This window comes from Rattus rattus, chromosome 14 (assembly GCF_011064425.1).
Source record: "Rattus rattus isolate New Zealand chromosome 14, Rrattus_CSIRO_v1, whole genome shotgun sequence".
In the NCBI taxonomy this organism is placed as follows: Eukaryota; Metazoa; Chordata; class Mammalia; order Rodentia; family Muridae; genus Rattus; species Rattus rattus.
This window is the reverse complement of record NC_046167.1, coordinates 68,306,295-68,317,794: the sequence shown is the minus strand read 5'-3', so window position 1 is coordinate 68,317,794 and position 11,500 is coordinate 68,306,295.

The window sequence follows — 11,500 nt, the reverse complement described above, 5'->3', positions numbered from 1 at the left end:
GTCGTCAGAGCTAGGCTTCATCCGTACATGACTGGTAAAGCACTGTGGCTGGTAAGCAGGGTGGAAATCTCAGCCCTAAGTGCAACCTTGCACGAGTATTTTGATTTCAAAGAAAAGTTCTGACCCTGGAGGAATTTGAATTTCTGCCAAGTGGCTTCTTTACAATTTTTTAAAGCAGAGTTCTGTCTTATTTAATCTCTGCATAGAAAAGACAGCACAAAAAAAAATAGACAAGAAAAAACGAGTACATTTCTTTTACGTGTCCCACAATCGGAAGAGGAAAAGGAGGTGGATAGAGAAGTGGGTACGGAGGGGGGAGCAAGCTTTCAGGGAGTCCCTGACTGCAAGGCACTAATCCCACGATGGGAACCCCACCCTCAACCCCCTAAAGGTACAAATACCTGCTGATGTGTACGTGAGGTTCCCAGGGGTTGGCATATTGGATGTGGGACGCCTATAAACTGTGATTGTTGGTGAAGTCCTGACCCCGGCTCCAGCTGGATGGAAAAGGTATGAGGAAGTCGTGGCTGCTGGTTGGGGACACTGAGCTGAGAATGGGCAGGGATGTTTGAATGGACCTCTGCAAAGTGACTGCAGTTATCTCTGACCTTGTGTGTGGGGTGGGTGCTACATCAGATTAGAGACCTCCTCCCTCCCTGTTGTGAGGTGGCAAACATGCGAGCTTGCTCTTCAGCCCATATTAACTGGCTACACTTCAATGAGAATGTACAGAATTACATAACCCCATGGGCGTCATTACATGCCACTAATTTGAAACATTGTACAATGCCTGCCAGTCAGAAAGATGATCACACTAATTCATGAGAATATTAGACATCGCAATGTTACTATCAAAAAAAAATTCTCTTCAGAGCATCATGTGGTACACACTTCACACACACACACACACACACACACACACACACAAACACACACTAAGGTAACAAAGGTAGCCCTTAGATTGGGGTTGATGGTAGGAGTCCATGAGTGCCACCTAGTGGTGAGCACTGGAATTGGAATTTTGGACAAGGCCCTTGTCAGTTGCTATGTAATATTATTGTTAGAGACAAAATAATTACTGGCTTGCAAGTGGACATTAACTGGAACTCCATGAAGCCTGAGAGACCTAAAATAATCTTGAAATCTGAATCCCCATGACGCATGAGTGACAGCAAAGAGACACTCTAGGGAAGACAGGGCCAAGAAGAGCTCCACAATTCAAAGGCACATCCTGTGAGGGATGCAAGTGGGTGCTTGAGCACACCCACAGGATGACTAGAGGGTCATCTGGGGGTCTTCAAGCTCTATGGCCACAGTGCTGATACCCCATGAGCAATCCCCACTGAGCATTTAGAGATAGCTATTTTACAGTGAATGGCTAACATCTGACTCCAAGGCCATTGTCCCATGACTACTAAGACAGAATGTCCACCGGGATGACTGCGGGCTGCTTTCCTTGCACTGGTGGAAGGATTGCACAATGCCAAGAGCCCTTGTTTTGGGATTCGGCTGATCTATAAGCGACGACCAGTGGCTTGGCTGTGGACAGACAGCAGAGGGGAAGTGGGTTATTGACGGGACACCCAAGTGGGTGTGGCCCTGTGTAACTCACTATTGGCACCTGAAGAACCCTTCCAAAACCAGTGACCAAGTGGATCTAGAGGCGTGTGCCCTAGGGGACTCAACTAGGAGCCCACCTGGGTTTGACAAACGGGAGGACTTGGAGAACTTGGGTAGAGATGGGACGCTGGTAAGACGGTTTCTGACACCTTCTGGTGTCTAAAATGCTCTTAATAATTTTCTCGTCAAGTCAGATATAACAGTGCATGCCTGAAAGCCCAGCGCTGGGGAGGCAGACAGGAGAATCCCTGGGGATTGTTCGTCTAGCCGAACTGGTTCAGTGAGAAGCCTGATTCAAAAATAAAGTGGGGCTGGAAGAACATTTGCCAAGCAAGTTCAAGGCCTTAGGGTCAATTCGTACCACCAAAATGATGACAATGATATGGAAAGTAATTGAGGAAGACATCCAACATCAATCTCACAAATGTGTTAAAAAATACCTGGTATTGCAGGATGTAAACACATAAAAGTCATCCTTAATGATTGTGTTAGTCAGGGTTTCTATTTCAGCACAAAACTTCATAACCAAGAAGCAAGTTGGGGAGGAAAGGGTTTATTCAGCTTACACTTCCACATTGCTGTTAGTCACCACAGGAAGTCAGGACTGGAACTCAAGCAGGTCAGGAAGCAGGAGCTGATGCAGAGGCCATGGAGGGATGTTACTTCCTGGCTTGCTCCCCCTGGCTTGCTCGGCTTGCTCTCTTATAGAACCCAGGACTACCAGCCCTGGGATGGCCCCACCCACAATGGGCTAGACCCTCCCCACCTTGATCACTAATTGAGAAAATGCTTTACAGCTGGATCTCATGGAGGTCTTTCCTCAAGGGAGTCTCCTTTCTCTGTGATAACTCCAGCTTGTGTCAAGTTGACACAGAACCAGCCAGTACAATGAATAAAACTTATTTTTTTTAAAGATTTATTTATTTATTTTATGCATATAAGTAACTGTAGTTGTCTTCAACCACACCAGAAGAGGACATCAGAATTACAGATGGTTGTGAGCCACCATGGTTGCTGGGAATTGAACTCAGGACCCTGTCAGTCTCTTAACCACTGAGCCATCTCTCCAGCCCTAAAACTTATTTTTTAAATGTATTTTTTTGTTTTAAATTGTGTGCCCCTAACTGGACCACCCTGTCTAGTCTCAGTGGGAGAGGATACACCTAGTCCTGTGATGACTTGATGGGCCAGGGTGGGGCCTCCCCCCTCTCAGAGGAGAAGAGGAGAGGGGCATGGGGAAGAGGCCATGGGAGGGGGAAATAGGAGGAGAGGGGCTGTGACCAGGATGTAAAGTAAATAAGTAAATAAATAAATGAATAAATGGGTAAATTGTATGTATAGTGTGTATCTAGGTATGGATTTGTACACATGACTGCAATGCCCAAGGAGTCCAGAACATGGCCTTGGGTCCTCTGGAACTGGAGTTGCAGAATGCTGGGAACCAAACCTGTGAGCTCTGTAAGGGTAACAGGTACTCGTAACTGCCAAGCCATCTCTCTAGCCCCGCCCGTTCATCTTTACATTGCCTTCGAGTAATGTTAAATTGCAGATGAGAAGCAGCTCAAAGAGCCGAGAGACCTGGGGGGGGGGTGCAGAGAGGAGCTTGAACGAGCCTCTTCCCTTCTGCACACACAGCCTGGCCAGTATTCACATGTCACAGAGCCCAGCGGGCCACAGAAGTTGCCCTTAGCACCTGGCAGAGAAGGTCTCTGAAGGTCACTGATCCAGCTAATGGAACCTGGAGAACAGGTTTTATTTCAGCCATGTCTGAGAGCAGCTGGGCCCCTGGCCCCAGAACAGGATGCCTCCCTGATGCTGCCAGTAGGATCAGGGTGCAGCTGGCCTGGCTCAGGATGCCTATTGTATAGGAAAAGAAGAGGCCGATGGGGACACCTTCTTGAGTTTGACCAAGAGGGGTGTGAGGTTCTAGGAGAATGGTGTCGTCTCCAAAAACAACCCTTGTAGACACCAGATCTCTGGACTCATGGGCCAAGGCTCCAGAGTGCTGGCCACATGATGTTCCACCAAGAGACAGGGAAAGACCTTTCTGTTTGTTTATCGTCTTCATCAAAGGGAAACTTAAGGCAACAAAGAAAGCAAAAAAGAAACAAAACCCACTATCCAGTTCTTACTGTGGGTAGACGTCTTCAGGAGAGAAAAGCCTGGGAACACACAATACAGAAAAACACTCTATAATGGAAAACTTGGGGCCTGGGTTGGAAGTGTTTGTTCCCACAAAGACTGTGTCCTGATGAGTGTTCTGCCTCTCTCTCTCTCTCTCTCTCTCTCTCTCTCTCTCTCTCTCTCTCTCTCTCTCAACACTGAGTCATTTTTATTGTAGGCTTTAAGAAGGATGTCATTTTGAAATCCACAGTTCCCTACAATGTACTCCCCGGGCCCCAGCCTCTCCTTTCTTCCTCAGAGAAAACCACCTCCTTCAATTTGCCTTCTCTGCAGTTCTTGCTTCCTTAATCCTCCAGCCGACATGTGCATGCGTTGGTTTCTACATTGGCACGAGTGCTCTCTCTACCACAAGGAGTTTGTACTGTAGACTGTGCTCTGTGCTACCACACCTAGCTTTTTGCGTTGGATCCTGGGGATCCGAACTCAGCTCATCGGGCTTGTGCATTAAGTACTTTCATTAAGCTATCTGCCTGAATTTACTTTTTTTAAAAGATTTATTTATTTATTATATATAACTACACTGTAGCTATCTCCAGATACACCAGAGACGGGTATCAGACCTCATCACAGATGGTTGTGAGCCACCATGTGGTTGCTGGGATTTGAACTCAGGACCTCTGGAAGAGCAGTCAGTGCTCTTAAACACTGAGCCATCTCTCCAGCCCCAGAATTTCTTGCTCACTTCCTCTGAGACAGAATGGCCTCAAACTCACGCAGCTGAGGGTGACCTTGAACTCCCGAGACTCTCTTCCCTCTACCTCCCCATAGCTGGGGTTACCACTGTGCCTGGTTTACTTGGTGCCTTGGAACTCAGGGCTGGATAAGTATTCTGCCAAGACGAATGGGAACTTCAGGTTGCCTAACACACTCAGCTTGGGCCCTCATCCTTGGTCACCACCCATGGCTCTGGTTCAGAGGACAAAGAGAATGGTGCCATTAACTCCTCCCAAGCTAATCTGTTGAGCTGGGAGCAACCTTCAGCACGGGGACACTACCCTGAGATATACAATGGATCAGACCCACCGAGGCTCACAGGCCAGAAATGGCATCCTACCTCCCAGCCATATCCTCAGCCTGTGCCGACACAAGATGGAATGAACGATACCCTAGAGAGGAAAACACTGCAAAACAGAATTTGGGAAGGCGTGATGGTGTATAGCTGGACTCTCATTACTCAAGAGGCTGAGGCAGGAGGAACCTGAGCTACGTTTAAAAAATCCAGAATTTGCATTCTGTATAAGGGAACAAAAGACAGAAACAAAATATATGTATATATTGAAAATCAGGGCTGGAGTCAGGGCTCAGTGGTTAAGAGCACTGACTACTCTTCCAGAGGTCCTGAGTTCAAATCCCAGTAACCACATGGTGGCTCACAACCGTCTATAATGGGATCTGATGCCCTCTTCTGGTGTGCCTGAAGACAGCTACAGTGTACTCATATATAATAAATAGTCTTAAAAAAAAATCAAACAATTGCCTACTGGATCAATCACTGAATACTTTGTGTACACCAGCTCCTCACATCTATAACCCTAGCACTCACTGGAGATGGAAGGCTGAGCTAGAAAAGTGGCCTGGAAACTCAAGGGCTGGCTATCCTGCACTTCACAACCCAGAAGTAGAAAAGAGAGACCCTGTCTCAAACAAGGTGAAGGGTGAGAACTGACTCCCTAAAAGTTGTCCTCTGATCTCTGCGTGGACACTCTGGTGTGTGTGTGCCTGCTTGAACACACACACACACACACACACACACACACACACACACACACACACAGAGAGAGAGAGAGAGAGAGAGAGAGAGAGAGAGAGGTAGGGGAAGAAAAGGAAGAGGAGGAACAAGAAGAGGGAAGGAGAATAATAAGGAGGAAGAGGAGGAGAGAAAAGGGGAGGAAGGAAAGAGGCTGGGCCAGCCCCCTGTCCACAGGACTCTTTAGCCTTCTTCCTTCTGTAGCAAAGAAGAAAGGTCCCATCAGTGTGGCCCAGCTGCTGAGATCTCTTCAAACCCTGCAGATGAAGCTCGGAGTTAAAACATGCCCCACATTTTTTCTGTGTGCACAGGGAAACCCACACTCCTTAAACCTCAAATTTAGATTTTGAACTAAAAGTCTACTATAGGCTTGGATCCTCTCGGGGTGGAGCGGGGAGTTCTGTGTGACATGTGGTTAGCACCGCTGGGGCTTCTCTTGGGGAGTAGAATTTGGAGTGAATCCTGAAAAGAGACCTTTGCTGCGTTGCCTATCCCACTGCCGTGTTTTAGGAATTGCAAGGCAAGCTTTTTCCTTAGTTTTGATACAGGGTCCCATGAAGGCCAGGCTAGCCTTCAACTCATGAGATAGCCAAGGATGACCTCAAACTTCTGATCCCGGCGTCTCCACCAAACACCAGGATAATGCAGTGTGCCCCGTTCTTGATGTGTATAGTACTGGAGTTCAAACCCAAGACTTTCTGCAGGCCAGGCAAGCACTCTCCCAACTGAGCCACATCGAAGCAGCCATTTTTCTCCCCTTCCGGAAAGGCAGGTTAGTTTGGTGTCAAATGATGTGAATTTGGGCAGTTAAATGAAACCATTGATGAATAGGGCCTGTAACATTATGAATGTTCCAGAAACAAAGGAAATTCCCTTCCGTCCTGGGTTTTTTTTTTTTTTCCCTTCTTTTTTTATTTACTGTTTGTCATCACAGCAGGAGAAAAAAGAGAGAGCGTTTCCCACCCCCACCCCCACGTGCTGTGCCTGCCCCACATTTCCAGAAATTGTTTTTTCTAAGTGCCAACCGCAGCTCTGCCATCCTGCCTATTTTAAGTGACTCCCTGTGTTACTGTGTCACCCTCTGGTTATTTGGGTGACCACATGACATGCAGTGCCTCAGCTCTTCGGAAGAAGGGCTCCTCAGGAGACAAAGACATTCATCCCAGACCTCAAGCCAATGCTGTTATTTTCAGGGATTTTCCCGACATAGCTGAGGCCAGATGGGGACATGACAGCTTGGAAGCCAGAGCTGCCTCCGGGGGGAAGGGTTGAGGGGGAAGTATTTTCAGGGGGCCAAGCACCTCCCTGAAGCCTAACACTGCATGTAGGGTCACACCCAAGGAGACCCCACTACTTTGTGGGCAGCTACAGCTCTGGGATTGGGGTACAGGTCATCAGATCACTGTTTCCCCGCCTCTAACATGACACTCAAGAACAAATCAGAAACGTGGTCACAAAGAATAAGGGATCTGGATCTGGATGTGAGGGTGTAGTCCAGTGTTTGCCTAGGACTCAGAGGTCCTCAAGTTGGATCCCCAGCACCGCATAAATGGATACTGTGGCACACGCCTATCGTCCCAGCACTCGGAGATGGAGGCAAAAGCATCAGAATTTAAGGTTGTCTACACAGCGAGATCATGTCTCAAACAAACAAAAACAGTTGGCTAAATAAACCTTTAAACAAACAGAATGAGATCTGGAGAGGCGTAGGTCTGTATGCTCTGGCGGTGTGAGGTATTTTAGGCTGGCAAAAAGTTCCCCATCCCTCTTTAAAAGAGTGTGGTCATGTAAAAATGAGTCACTACCTGTGGTCATCATCCTGGTTGCCAGCTAAGGCCGGGTGGGCCTGTGGTTCAGAGCTGGAGAAGAGAACCTGGCATCCTGGGGAAAAAGAAGTTCCTCATTACTGGTTTCTATCCATTCCCATGCATGGGGGGAAGGTGGAGAAGGCATAGGAAAGAACAGACCAGGAACCAGGAGGACTGGGTAGAAAGAGTCTTGCAGCAGTGGGAGCATAGGAATCAACAGCACAAAGACTGTCTACATGTGGGGTAGATCCTGGTTGAAGAATAAAAAGTGTATGCAGATAGAGTACCCACCGGAATGACAGGCAACGGCTGTGAGCTGAGCCCTGCATCAGACACAGGCTCCTCCAGTATCAAAGAAGGAGAACTCAGGTATCTCCACAGAGAGGAGGGACAAGAGCCAGCCCCTGTGACGCTCCCAGGCCCCCGAGATGCTCCTCGGAGGACATCTTTAGATGTTTGTCTTTAGAATGGCTTCTCTTCGTTGCACTTAAATTTAATTTCACAAGTAGCATCTTAGATATACAAGTGTCTGATTTTCTGTCCTGTCACTAGCATTCAGGAACATCTGTGGGACTTTGGCCTTGTTCTAGTGAATTCCAGAGGTGTAATCAGACGGGGAGCATACGAACAAATGAACAAAACCCGAGAAGCTCTGGACTTGGAGGCAAATGGTTGGATGGGACTGGCCACCCGGAGCTACTGCTTCATGACTTCTGGTCAGCTGGTGGGCGCTCAGGACTGTGGGATGCCTCGGGTTTATTCCTAAATCACAAAACACAACACCATAATACACACACTACATACCTACACCACAGATGGGTACATGTCACACACATGTCAAACACAGACCTACATGAGATGTGTCCTACACAGCACACAGTGTGCACATCACCCACTCTTTATGCTACACATGTGTATACATCCTGGCACAGCATCCAGATAAAGATCTCCTTAAGAAAATGTGCATTTTTCACTATAGCTTCCCTAAACACAGACTAAAGTGTCCCCAAGCCATGAAAAGGAGTTCTTTGTTATATTAAGAGTGTTTGGGGTTGGGGATTTAGCTCAGTGGTAGAGCGCTTGCCTAGCAAAGGCAAGGCCCTGGGTTCCCCCCAGCTCCGAAAAAAAAAAAAAAAGAAAAAAAAAAAAAAAAAAAAGTGTTTAAAGATCCCTGCAGCCTCAGGACCCCCAGAGTCTGTCAGAAATGGTAGACAGATGACGGTGTCTAGACAAGAAGCCTTTCCTCCTGCGCCCTCTTGGAGCCCAAAGCCACGTGGATTCCTGCTCCTCCGGGACCAGTGGCCCCACTCACCACCAGCTCCGCACCACCAGCCTAGCTCCTTGCCCTGTTGCTATGGGGACCAGTCTGTGGCATCCCAGGCTGAGCCCCGCCTGCCTGCCTCCCCAGCTCTCCACGTGCTGGCTTTGTGAGGGTTCAGTCTCTGCAGCTGTGGCCAGCAAAAGACAAGGGCGCTGCCAAGGAGACAGGACCACCCACAGGACCCCAGGAGGGGCTGATCAGGACCTGGAAGCACAGCTCGGCTCTTGACATCTCTGAGGAGACCCCCAGCTTCCTGCCCTCCGGGACCCAGCTGATCTCCTCCGGAAGCTGACCCTCTGAAAGTGTGCCAGCCTCCAAGGTTGTCTACTCCGGGGCTACGGAAGGCACGAATTCCTCTTGTTTGTTTTAAAATGACTCTCATCTCTCATTCCCAAAGGAAGTCAGTAAGTACCGTGGATTTGAAGTGGCTTTGGGACCTGGGCTGGGGTCTGGGGTCTGTGTGACTGACTTCCAAGGGGGTGGAACTGGCAAGACTTTTCTGAGGAAGAGAAGGGTGTGTAATTTGAAGAGGGATTTAGTCAATCCACTGCCCTCTCCGGAGTAAGCTTTTATGAGGCCACTGTGGCTGTCTACTGGGATGCTGGGGTCCCTAGCTCCTATGCAGAATTATCTGGGTGTTTATTGAACAATAAACAGGTTTTGATACAATTTCTCTGCCCTTGGCCCACTTTTTCTAATTTTGTTTTCAAATGGACAGGAAGGGAAAATGGTGTGCTTAAATAATACAGTGTTGCCTGTAAGAACCTCAGGACGGTGGGACCCCATGTCAGGTGACAAGTGTCTTTTCTTTTTGTCAGCATTTCTAGTGCTATTCTGTCTGAAAGTCACTCTAATGAAAGTGGAAATAAACCAGGAGGCAAGGGGAGCCTTTGGATTTTCTGTGGGGAATTGGAGGAGCATTGAAAGAAACTTGCTTTTGAGGTGAATAAGGGGAAAACTTTATCAAAGGGCTATGCAGTATGAACCCTGGCTACTCCAAGGTGTTGTAGACGCACTCACTTATCCTTCCCTCCCCTTCCCTTCCTTTCCCTTCCTCCCTAACACCTCCTTCCACCTCTCCCTTCCTCCCTTCCTCTTCTCTTTCTCTCTCTCTTTTTTTAAATGAGACAAAGCAGCCTCTTGTAGCCAAGGCTAGCCTCACATTTATATGTGGTTGAGAGTTGGATTTCTTTTTCTTTTTTTTTTTTTTCTTTCTTTGTTTTTTTTTTTTTTTTTTTTTTTTTTTTTTCGGAGCTGGGGACCGAACCCAGGGCCTTGAGCTTGCTAAGCAAGCGCTCTACTACTGAGCTAAATCCCCAACCCGAGAGTTGGATTTCTTAATCCTCTGCCTTCCAAGTGCTGGGATTATGGACACATCCTACAGTATCCAGTTCAACTGTATGAGTTTTATGCACAAGATGCACCATTCTCGGGCTGGAGAGATGGCTCAGTGGTTAAGAGCACCGACTGCTCTTCCAGAGGTCCTGAGTTCAAATCCCAGCAACCACATGGTGGTTCACAACCATCTGTAGTAATGAGATCTGATGCCCTCTTCTGGTGTGTCTGAAGACAGCTACAGTGCACTCATATATAATAAATAAATAAAATAAAATAAAAAAAAGAAGTGCGAAAGTGCTCACTGACTGAGCCAGTGCCATAAAAAAAAAAAAAAAGATGCACCATTCTCAACCTGTGGGCTGAAACCCCTTCGAAGGGTTAAAGGACCCTTTCACAGGGGTTACCTATCAGATGTTCCCTTCACGATTTATAACAGTAGCAAAATCACAGTTACGAAGTAGCAATGAAAATGATTTTAGGCTTGGAGGTCACTACAACGTGAGGAGCTGTATTAAGTGGTCACCGCATTAGCACGGTTGAGAGGCACTGTTCCGTGTCAGCCTGTAAATTAAGGCAGCTACAGAGTGCTCATTTTCCAGAACGACTGAAAACACAGGCACCATAGGCTGAAATTAGCTCGAGGTGGAAACAATGTGTGTTTATCTGTGTGAGTAATGGGGCTGCGTGGCGGGGCAAGGGTTCAATGTGGTAAACTAAGGGTTTGAGCAGGTTGTTATGGGCTGTATCTTATACTCAGAAGCTCAGCAGTGGTGAACCCAGCCAGCTGATCTTAGCTACAACTTATGGCTTTTCCTTTCCTGACCTTGTGCTGGGATAGGGAAGGGGTGGTCCGCTGAAGGGTATCTGACTTTGAGGCCTGAAAAACAGGATTTTCCAGGCTTATCCAGGCTGGGCAACTGATTCTGAGTCTCTGCTCCGGGGTCGAGCTGGGCCCCAAGGACATCTCATCATTCTTGGGCTCCTGGACTCAGGTTTGGGGAAGAGACCTTAGTTTCCTTGTCTGTGAGTGAGGGCTGGTCTCTCAGACCCTTGGTGAGATTCCCGGGGAACCTCAGGACTCTTAGTCTGTTGTTGCTCTACACTGCTCCAGAAGACTGGGTCACACATATGTGACCTGGGGTTTTCAGAGCACCCACTGTAATAGGATCACCTACGGACGGCTTTCTGTGGAGAGGAAGAGCCAAGGGTACATTTGTGCCCTGAGCAGCTGGCAGCTGGTTCTGTGAAAAGCTCCCCAGCTCCAGGCCTTGGGGAGACCATACACATGGGTGTCCGTTTAGTAAGTAGGTAGATTCATTGTCATTTTACACTTGGAGCTTCAGATCAACGCGAGGCCTTACAGTGTCTCCCAGGGACGGAGGTGACACTCAGACATTGATTGGGAATGTTGAGCTAAGTCAGAGGCCCCCCGTATGTGTTCTTTTGTGACCAACTGTCCAGTGAGAGGTAAGAAACTTACTT